Here is an 11,124-nt window from a genome sequence, read left to right as displayed (position 1 = left end):
AGAGAGAGAGAGAGAGAGAGAGAGAGAGAGAGCAGGGCTCGAGAGAATCAAAAGCGAATATCGCTGATATGGCAAGCAAGAGGGAACGAACGTTGCTGGTTCCAGTGTCCGATAGCAAAACGTAGCTACGCGTTGCGAATAGGTAATCAGTGGTAAAGGCAGATAAATAGCCTTTCACTGGTCAATTTAAATTAGATCCAGCGATTCCTGCTACACGGTTCGTTCGGTGTCCATTGAATAATTAAGCCTACTACAGTGTCATTATATTTGGTCGGTAGCTAATCAAGGTTCTATTAGAACGCCTTGCTAATTATACCCGCTAGTTTAGCGGTTAAGCGTTACGCGAATCTCGAACTCTAGCTAGAATCCCCTTTCACGTTCAACTAACACATATGGCATCGGTTCCTTCCTTTCCTCCTTCGGTGTTTTTTCTCTTATCGTCCCTCATGATTCGCCTGATTCCACGCTTTACCCTCGTCCCTCGTTCTCCCTTTGATTGCCAGATAAGAGCCTTGCTCCTTCGTAACGAGCTAACCCAAGTTTCGGCGGGTTACTGCTACTGGCTGCTGCCCACTGTGTTTAAGCGAGAACGTGCGGCTCTTTTCTGGCACGTAGGGTGCCAACTGGATCCCGTGAGAAAACGACGTGCTATCAAACCGGAACACTCGACTGTCGTGACGGTGGGTTCCGGGTATTAGCTGAAAATACAGTGCATCATCAACAGATAAGCGGCTTAGAATAGCCTTGCAGGAATAATGTTGCTGCAATCTCTGAGTTTCATTTTTTAATATTTCCGCTCTCGCACTTTACCCACTTCTCCTCGATTCGGAGACCCAAATTAACTACAGCCATGTAACACAGCAAAATTATTGAATTTCCTTTAATACATTATGTCGTTAGTTTTTTTTTTTTTTTCAATGTGTACATCCGTGGCTTGAAATAGCCTGAAGTTTCCTAGTTTATCCTAATCTTTAGATTCTTGTATCTTGATCCATTGCGAAAAATTGCACCACGCTTATTCAAAGGTTTCTCTTCGAATCGAATCTGTCTCTTATCAACATTTGCTCGATTTTTTACCTCTGGTCCTAAGACATAGCCTGTTTTCTTAGGCAGAGAAAACTCTCGTAAAATCTCTGAAGAAAAAAACTCGTGGTTGATTTAAAAGGTAAATGTATTTGTCTGCATTATTTGTGGTTTCTAACGATCAGACGTGGGAGGCAAAGAGCGAGGTTGGGTGATGCGGACCTAGGAGAGGGTTAGACTTCGGGGAAGTTGCCGTAGAAACGACAGAGGGAGACAGGTGGCATCAAATTATTGCGAACAATTACGTTTAATGAGAAGGTTAACGCTACCATCAGAGTCCTGGCGTGAACGCGGATGCAAATGTGCCGACGCCCTCGAGTAATTAGCAAACAGAATAGTGCCCAGACCCATTCTTAAACTCACAGCATCCACCGATTTCGCCTAAAATTCTCACCTCTTATACTCATTTTATTGACTCGACTTGTTCTTAGTCGCGATTCGATCCATCAGAATCGACCGATGATCCTACCTCTATTAGCTCTATTGATCAGACAGTTGATAGTCGAAGGTAATACTAACATTATTCAACTTCCAATATGATGTCAGATGGAATTCTTATTTTCCAGACTTTACAACTAAGAATTCCGTACTCTTTGAAAATTACCGAAATTTTCATTTTTACGAATAGTCCGTTATTGTAAATGAATTATAGCGATTACTATATTCCGCAGCAGAAGTTGTGAATTCTGCGAAGCAGGTAGAATTAACAAGAAAGACACGTTGGGGCCCTGTTGGGTGACGAATACGGGATAAAATTAAGTGAACGCATGAGTGTAAATGACAGACTGAACAAGTGGATAGGTTGTATCGAACCGAAAAAGGGGCCAAGAAAAAAGGGACATTGGATTTCCAGGTGGCGCTGCGACGCCATGGAGAATCGCCAGTTACGAAAATCGAGGTATTGTAACGTCCGAAGGCAACGCGTAATGAAACTGCAGTGTATCGTTTAGAATGTTTCCTAATAAGTTTGAATCATATTCGAGTGTTGTAAAATTATAATAAATTTCCTTGTCCCTCGTTTGTAAAATGGTATATTTGCATATTGAGAGTAGAGCGGGGGGAGAGAGAGAGAGAGAGAGAGAGAGAGAGAGAGAGAGAGAGAGAGAGAGAGAGAGAGAGTTGACTAGCCACTTTTCCTTGGTCTAGTGGAAATTGGATGGCCTTTCCTAGTATATTTTAGTCCGAGTATCCAATTTGTTTTGAGTCTTTCGTGCGTCTGCGTACTCACTAGAGACGCATTTGGATCGTTACTTAAAAAGTGGTATACTTACATGAAAACGTTGGGGAGCACTTTCAACGAGACGCGGAAGAGTCGTGTGCCAATTGGTATAAGCATGATGCACTGGAATTAGGCTAAATTGATAGGACGGTATGTTTCCTGGCATCGCGATGTTTCATGGAAACCTTTTCGGTATTTTCATACGTTCCGGCTTCCTGTGACCGAGTCGGCGGAAGCAGGAGGTTCAGGACGCTTCGCATAAGAATTCCTTAGTCAATACCCGCGAAGGAACCCTCGTTCCTGTTGTCTTTCAGAGCGCAAATTAGAGCGAAATCATCTTCGTGCGCCGGCTTGACGATTAAAAAATAACATTAATTCGAATTAAAAAATGAAAAAGTGCGTCTACAGGGAACGCGGGATTCCCATTCATATTCCAAGTTCCATTAAAATAAAGGTCCGTCCGTTCCGTTTTATTTAGTCAGGATGGGGGCTCAATTATTACGCGATAGAAGCTCGTATTGGATTAAATTAAAAGGTAATTAAGGCAAGCTGCCGCCAGGCTTAACGAAGATAGATATGACACGTGAAGAGGCAAAATTGCTCTTTTCACAAATTTATTATACTCCTCGAGAGAGAAACAAGCCGAAGAAAATGAATAGGAGAGTGAGAGACAGAGACAGGGGCCCAAATAGAAGCATTTAAGTCCTCTTTTATTTTGATGTATATTAATACTCTATGGTGAATGAACGTATAAAAATAAAAATATTACCGGACTCTTGCTAATAAGACTTTATCGGGTTTAGTATAGAAATAGCCAGCCTGCCAGGCCTGAAAAGTCTGCACAGTTGGTATGACGTCACTCGAAGAAATTGAATTTGCATATTTCAATGAAAAAAAAAAGAAAAAGAAAAAGAAAAAGAAAAAGAAGAATTAATTTTTCAATCCCGTAACCATTCCGCACCTACCCCTGCTACGCGACTACTGCTTTATATAGGTGGAGTAAAGTAAATTGTCATTAACCCTCAAGTAACTTTGACGTGGGTCTCGAGCCTTCTTTTATGGGATTTTCAGGATAAACGGAAGGAATTTGTTGGTGAGCGATGCATCCGTCCGGAGCGGAAGCGTGAAAGAATAAGAGTGCTCTCTCGACTAACCGAATATTGCATTCCACGCGAAGCTCTTGCAATTTCATGGGGATCGGACGTTTCCTCGAATTTAGATTTGACGTTTCATTTAGATCGAGCTTTTGCCTTAAGCTGCAAGTCACGAGAGGTTAGAGGCAGAACCTCTGGCAGGCAATGGCGCGGCGTTCCTTGCTTCTAGTAGTCGTAGAACCCCCCTGCCATGCTGTAATTAAACTCGTATTACAGGAACGGCCAGCCCGTAAACTTAGTCCCATTTCAAGTTTCAGCGGCACATACATTTGCTTTCATCATCCTCAAACTCGAGAGTATTAATCGAGCTCCTTATCGAATCTAGCGAAACTCGCTAGACCCTCCGATTTCTCCTAATGGCATCGCTGCGTCCAATTGCCGGATCTTTTCTCGAAATCCTCAAATTCACACGCGGCAGCGCATGCCGCAAACCTAGACTTTTCACTAAAATACGTCTGGTCGTATTCTCAAGCGAAAGACTTTTCTCAGGACTTGTCGGGTTTCTCTCCTGTGCTCGGCGTAACGGCTCTGCTAAAGAAGTCATTACGATTTCATCGGTAAGAGGTAATGACCGTTTCGTTCATTAACATTCTACGCTACCCCGTCTCACTCTTGCACCAGTAAAATCCGAAACGCTTGGCGTTAGCGTATAAGCCTTGGGAAGGGGTCGTCCAGTATGGGAGGGCAAGCGAAAGGAGGAGAGAACGAGAAAGACAGGGAATCTCCCATTAGCCGGAATTCCTAAAACGAATGGCACCATTAATTTTCCAAGGGAGGAAAGCCGGCGGATAGCTAGTGGCTCGCTTGTGGCTCACTTATAACTCACGGATCTCAATCGAAACTGGATTTTACTGATGAGTACAGCAGATATTAAGTATGTCGTTTGGGCCTTTAATCAGCGCGTCTACTCGATTATTATCAGTGTTTGGTGTGAGAATGTGTGTTATGCGGGTTCAGGGGTTCAGGGGTTCAGGGGTTCAATGAGACGGCCGCTCGAGACTGCGTGAAGACTTTGCTCCCAGCGGGGATGTCAAGTGAGCTATCGACGTCAAGGTTGGGATGCCAACGTCAGGTAAAATAGTTGAGCGTAAATATTTATAGCTCGATAAGACGCGGAAGTCCCTCGCTTGCCGTGGCATACCCTGTATAGATGCATACTTAGATATCGTGACGGTCTATCGATTTGCCTATATCTTACGAGAACATTGTCACATAGTTGCACGTACTGATACCGTTCCAATTTAGTAAACGTGACGTAGAGAGTGATGTTTCAAAAACATAAGACAGATGTTTCAGAGAATAATTATTAATGGTATACCAGGTGGCACACTGTACAGAAATGAGGGGATTGAAGATTCCGACAATTTGCTGCTCCGTCCTTCGGAAAAGAGAAGTTTTTCTATTAGGACTTTAGTGAGGTTGAACAGAGTTAACGGAGAGGTACGGTTTGGCAGAGAAACAAAAAAACCGGCGATCGGCGAAAGCATGGGACGGTCACTGGGTTATAAAGACTAACGGATGGATCGATGTGAGAGAATGGGGGGAGCGAGAGTCGGATGTAAGAGAAATGAGATAAAATGAAGAGGAACGAGTAGATACAAGGAGGAAGGAGCCGGCAAGGAGTTGGACAATATTGCTTGGCGCATGCCACAGATTGGTTCGCGAACTAATGGATAGGAGGACTCGCAAGATTATTGATAAAATGCGATAGGAATTTATATTGGCTTCGCCATATTGGTATCGGGATGTCACGGATGCTCCTGACCACTGTGCCTCGTCTATTGGTCGGTCAAACAGCCTCCGAGTGAAATAAGAGAAAAGCGCGAATAAAGCCGTAGCCCAGGCATTTCACGCTTTTTCGCCTTTCGCGTGCTCCAGTCTTTCACTTTTTCCACGGATCCGCGAAATCTTAAGCGACACGCCGTTTTTCTTTTTGGATTAGGCGAAATCAATCGCCCAATGGTTCGACTTCCAACCGGTCTTCCGTTCTCTTAATCGATGAAACTGGCAGCAGCACGTGAATCTCGGCGCTATTGATGTCGCCGATCGCGGCTGTCTCGCAGACCGGCAAAAGTAGCACGCGCTTAAAAATTGGAACTTCATGGTTACGCGGGACGGAAAAGGTGAAAATAAGAATGAGAAGGGGAAAGGTGGGTAAGTGTGTTTCTAAAAAGTCGACTCATTGGTCGTTCGGTCGGTCGAATTTACACGTGTACCTGTGTGTTGTCAGCTGGCGCCAGTGCCAGGGGGATATGTTAATAAAAGGAAAAAGGCCTGATATAGGCTCAAATTCCAGGCCGTGAAAAAGTCTGTAGCATTCAAATGCTCTCATTGACGTTCCCCTGCAAAGCTTTTTTTTTTTTTTTCGTAAAGCTTGCATTATGAGCGGAAAGATCTTTTCACAGGCTCAACGCGAGATATCGCATAGAAATGCTCCTCTCTATTTAGACGAAAGCTCGACCAGTTGGCTCTGCAAACTTCGAGTAGATAACCGGAGGGGAGTTGCTATACTTGAAAGTTTTTTCAGAGCTGCTACCTAATTCTTCTGCAGAAATAACTGAGCCCGTACCAAAAGTTGTCCCACATAAAGCGTGGGCCTCATGGATGCCTCCTGCGAGCTGGCCAAAATTATGCGTGGGCTAATCAAATATCCAATCAGAGGGAGAAAACTAGTTGAGGCTTTTCGTCCACGTTCATCCCCTTTTTTTTCGCACTTTCCTCCTCTTTCCACGCTGCTGGATATAGATGCTGCTAACGAACGCGTTTTCTTGCAGGGTTCAATGAAAAATGCGCCACGATTAGACCTTCCTTCTCGGTAGAAAGGCTGTAATATGTCCGACGCTACTTGAGCAATTCTCGGCCGATTGCGGCGAGCTTAAGATGGAAGTAAAAAATTTCTCCTACGGATGAAAGAGATTCGCTCCCTCCGAGTGCTTCGCTGTTATTTTGCTCCTCTGTCTCTCTCTCTCTCTCTCTCTCTCTCTCTCTCTCCCCCCCCTTCTCCTTAGACTGACATTGCCTTCTTTATTCCGGAGCTGCCATTCATCCTCAACTACTTTCCTTTGCATATATCTACCACCGGTTCTCGCTCCCCCGGAGAACGATCCTAGGATTATAGGCAGCGCGGCACGTTTTCGCAGCTCCGCCGCGTCCCTTTAACCTTAACTTCTTCGTCCTCGGTCTTTCTTTTCTCATTTTGGAAGGATTAGACCCCGATATTAATTGTGCAGGGCACGTTCCTCCTTGAAGCTCACCGAGCGAATCCTGATTCCATTCGGCTTCGTCCAAATATTTGGGTCCTCTTTATCCCGTGTAGGGTCTGTAATATCGTTAGGACCATGGGAAGAGAGCTACTTAACGCGTAGAAGGGGAATGCTGCCACGAACATCAAAAGACAGATATAACTGTCAAAGAAAATTACCAGATGTAGGTAAACGCGTACGGGAAATTGATATATACGTGATACGGCCAGAAGAGAGAAGGAGGGGAGCGAGCTTGCACGATAAAATACTGCTTTTAATTTGCTCGCTAAATTTATTCGATGTACTAAAAGTGTCCTGTTAGTTTTTCATGGAAGTTCTAAACCATTTTTCGAGACATGCGCTTCGCGTAATTCCCAAAGTACTTTCGACGATCTGTCTCGTCGCGTATCCTATCTTGCTATAGGCCTATTTCGTACACGATGCTATTTCTTACGTATTACGAGTTCCTTGATATCTCAAACTCTTGTTAACTCGATTTACTAGTAATTCCGCACAATATCTGGAACATTCGATCGATCACACGCTCAATTGCCTATCCGCTGCAACTGGCACTTTGCCACAGACTCTTACGAGCTCAATATTAGGATACTAGAATTTGCAAATCTTTACTTTGAAAGATTTAAGTCATAGCTCCCGATGAGCGGTGCTGGGTTAAAATTTTTGAACTTTCTTCGGCATTTAGGTATCTTACTGATTACTCAATTAAGTAACCGAAATATCAGTTTCATATTTCTCGGATAGATTACGCAGTGACGATGAATTGGTAAAAGCGAAGAAGAGTGCAGTGTGACGAAATAACCTGAAGCTGGGCTCTCCGGGTGCTCAGAATTTCTCGAGTGGATTTCGCGGAGCTACTGACCGTCTAGAGCTGCTGGTAAAGTGGCTGGCCTATCCGGACACAATCTCATCCTCTCAATTTATTTAAGGGAGGCGGAACGCGTGGGAGAGACCTGAATGATCGGGGACCGGAGCCATCGTCTCGCCACTTACAATAAACTCGGATTGAAGTAATCCCGCGCGAGTCGAGGAGTGCGCCATCGCTCGCCGATACGACTCTCGACTTTACTCCATTTCCACCCCGTCCGCCCAGGCTCGGCTCTTCTCCGCCTGACCACTTGCTCCGTCTCTCTTTTACGGGAATCCCCAGTCCTCCTTGGCCAGCACTAGGTATTTTTCGGGAACCTAGTAGTGGATCGGCCGCTGGGTATAATAGTCATGGGAGGATCAATGTATGTGGGTTAGGACCTTTTCCTACGGCACGGAATTCTTCGGGCCTTTCACGGCGTCCCTCAGGATTCAATTCTCCTTGGTTCTCTCTCTCTCTCTCTCTCTTTCTTCAGCATTTACCTATACCCTTAGACGCGTGGGGACGCTACCGCACGCGAGCATGCTCCCTGGCCATGTGCTTGTCGCGATGAATTGCAAGTGAGAAGCTGGAGATCAGATCGATAGGAAAATAGGATACGAGCGTGTGTGCGATGCTCTATGTTTTATGTATTCCCTAGGTTCGTACGTATCTATGCTGAGAAGTTGTATTAGAATAAGCCGGATACGTTCGGAGTCCCTGGTTATATACCGTAACGTCGGGAGGCTACGTCTATAGACGTCGCTGGAAAGACCCGCAGGGAGCCATTAGGACCGGCATAAACTTTTGCCTCGCCGTCTTATTTGAATCAGAAGTCGAAGGAGTGTAATATTGTTCCTTTTCGTTGGCAGTTTCTCTTTAAACATCTTCACCAACCACATATCCTTCCTACGGTTCATACCGCTCGCTCATTCAGGCACAACAGCAGCAGCCACGGATCTTTCAAGTTTTATGCGTCTAGGCCGTCAGCGACAGCGCGGCCAAAAATTATATAAATAATTTATCAGCTGAAAGATCGAGTACCATTTACTGACCCTTGCGATTGAACTCGAGTTTTCTATCGAGTATTTTTTTCCTGAACCAAATGAAGTTGGAAGAGTCGCACAGCAGAGGATGACAACCTGATGGGGGTTATGAAATTGACTGTTGGCAACTTTTTTCTCCAGACCCATACGGATAATGTCGTTAGGCTGCTACTCGTGTCCCCGGGAATTCGTGGTATTCGATTGATAACAGCTGTTACCCATCTATTATTGGAAATCAGTCGCTTGACCCTGAAAAACTGCTCCACGTTTGACTCTCTTGAATCGAGTCACTTCCCTGTGTGACATGTATAATGCCGACACTCTTTTTCTTAACCCTATGTGCTACCGCTTCGTTACTATATACATATATGTATTTCGCTAGGCAAGGAGAACGGATGCTCCTCTTAGGGGATAACCGAAACGTTGATATCGCGTAGTCATTGAGAAAGAAGGGTCGATCGAGCCTTTGAATGAGAGAACGGCAGACAGTATTGCGTGCTATGTATACATGTATACCTATATTTGTTCTATCCACTAGGCTGTATGTATGTACATGTAAATGTAACATTTCTTATCTTGAGTGATTAACGGGATACATAGATTACTGGCGTGTTCGAGTACCATAATGCCCAGTTCGCGCTTTCTTCCACCGAATTGATATTTATTGAAATTGCATCTTTCATTGTTTTCATTTAAACCAAAAGTAACAGCAGCCCATTTTGGCTATTTACTCGGTAGCCCTCAGCCTCGTAGGGCTTTCCTAAGAGAAATTTATAGCCTCTCGTCACAGCATCACCGTTATAATCTTAAAATATCTTATTCCGGATTTGTTAGTACTGAGGAAACATGGAGACGTGTGACACATTTTCACAGATTTTCTCATTCGCAATAGACACAGTGCATCGGCAGAAAGTCAGGTTAGGCGATCGTATTGGCAAAGAATAATATTGTCACGTTGGGAAGGATTCTCGATATTCCAGAAATGGTCAGAGCGTGCACTTCAGCCGGTCCGTGTGACAAGGACGACAAGGATGACTCGCCGTTGTCCATTAGTGAAATATTCGTGAATAATAGAATTCAGTGATGAATAGTGATGGTTGTTGGGTTGTTAGGCTTTGGTGTACGTGTAGGGAATCGGCGGGGTGAGCGTTGCTGGGATTCGGAGTGCGGGCTGGTTTGCCCAGGCTGAAGCTGGAACGGTAGGAAGCAATTAATAACTTTGTCGTGGCAGCCGGGCGAGCGGGCGAGCGGGCGAGCGGGCGAGCGGGCGAGCCAGCAGCAGCTACTAGGCATCTAGCCAGCCTTCCGAATGGGCAAGGAGGAGGTGTAGGTGTACGCAAGCGGCCAAGCAGCCAGGCAGCCAGGCAGCCAGGCAGCTAGGCAGGCATGGATGGGAACCCTCGCTACCTTGCAATAATTACGACGTCACGCCTCCTGCCCAACCTAATTAACTAATGCTACGGTGCTTCTCTCTGCATTGCTGGCCCTGCTTTATTCTTGCTAATTCGTAATTCTGTTGTTCGCGAATCGAAGAACGAGTTTGAACAAAAATAAGAGGTACGGGTTAGTGAGTACCTGAATTACGTTGCGAGCACAGCCTGCAGTGACAACATTTTATTTTACGTGAAGTCAGCATAGAACATGCCGAGGAAGCGGCAAGAGAATTTTGCCTCGTGGAATAAACTTTTCGCAATGTTGGATGGTAGTCCTAACGCGCGGAGAGCATAAAACGAGGATAGGAAATAAGGAATCAGACGGAACGTGTCTTAAGGATTATACGAGAAGCGAAGGTTCACCCGGGTTTTAAAGAAAGAAATAAAGCAACCGAGATACTGGATATTGGATGCTAGTCGCTTGATACAGACCTTCCACGGTTTTTTTTTTCTTTTTTTTTTTACTTGGGCGACATGGTAACGCGTGCGTTCAACATTCGTATAAAGTTTCCGGTCTCTCTTGGGTGCGGTGTCATCTTGTTAATATATACGGACATTACTATTCACTTGCTCTCACAGAAATTGGCTAATTTTTAAGTACACAGTCTCCGGACTAGCGAGTGCTCGGAAGTTGGTAAGAAAGACTCGGGAGAAAAGTCCAAGAGAATTTAAAGAAAATGCTTTTAACGAAGGACTCGATGCTGCAGCTGTTCGTATTCGCAGAGAAGCTTCGCTCCTCGCGAGTCACGAAACACAATGCACATTAGCCTCGAGGCAATCGATTCGCGTTCTCTTGAGTTTCCGAAGTTTTCTCACTCAGGAAAATTTCACCTGATTTCGATTATCGCTTTGGTGCTGGGATCAAATGTCAATCGAGTCTCATAAGTTTCCATCGGATATACATATGGGGACGTTAACGCCGACGAGAGTGTCGAGGTTGGTTCGCACTTTCTTCAGTCATTATGGGCGCTTGGCATGTGGGTTTCTAGCTAAAGGACCTTGCGAATGGATGGAAATGGGAAACTTGCTTAGTGCCGAACTATCATACTCTCTTGACAAGAGTTAAAAGGGTGTTCGTTGAG

The 11,124-nt window shown here is 44.9% G+C and overlaps 1 protein-coding gene across 1 annotated transcript in view; it reads right to left on the bottom strand.

Moving 5' to 3' along the window:
- LOC107273919 overlaps positions 1-7,561 on the bottom strand; it is a 16,044-nt gene extending 8,483 nt beyond the window's left edge. The window contains exon 1 of the mRNA XM_015752551.2: positions 7,519-7,561. The gene's annotated coding sequence lies outside the window, so the exon portion shown is untranslated. The remainder of the gene's footprint in view (positions 1-7,518) is intronic.
- Positions 7,562-11,124: the final 3,563 nt, after the last annotated feature.

This window comes from Cephus cinctus, unplaced genomic scaffold (assembly GCF_000341935.2).
Source record: "Cephus cinctus unplaced genomic scaffold, Ccin1 Ccin1_scaffold1880, whole genome shotgun sequence".
NCBI lineage: Eukaryota > Metazoa > Arthropoda > Insecta > Hymenoptera > Cephidae > Cephus > Cephus cinctus.
The sequence above is the reverse complement of the archived record's forward strand: the minus strand, read 5'-3'. Positions and strand labels throughout refer to the sequence as shown.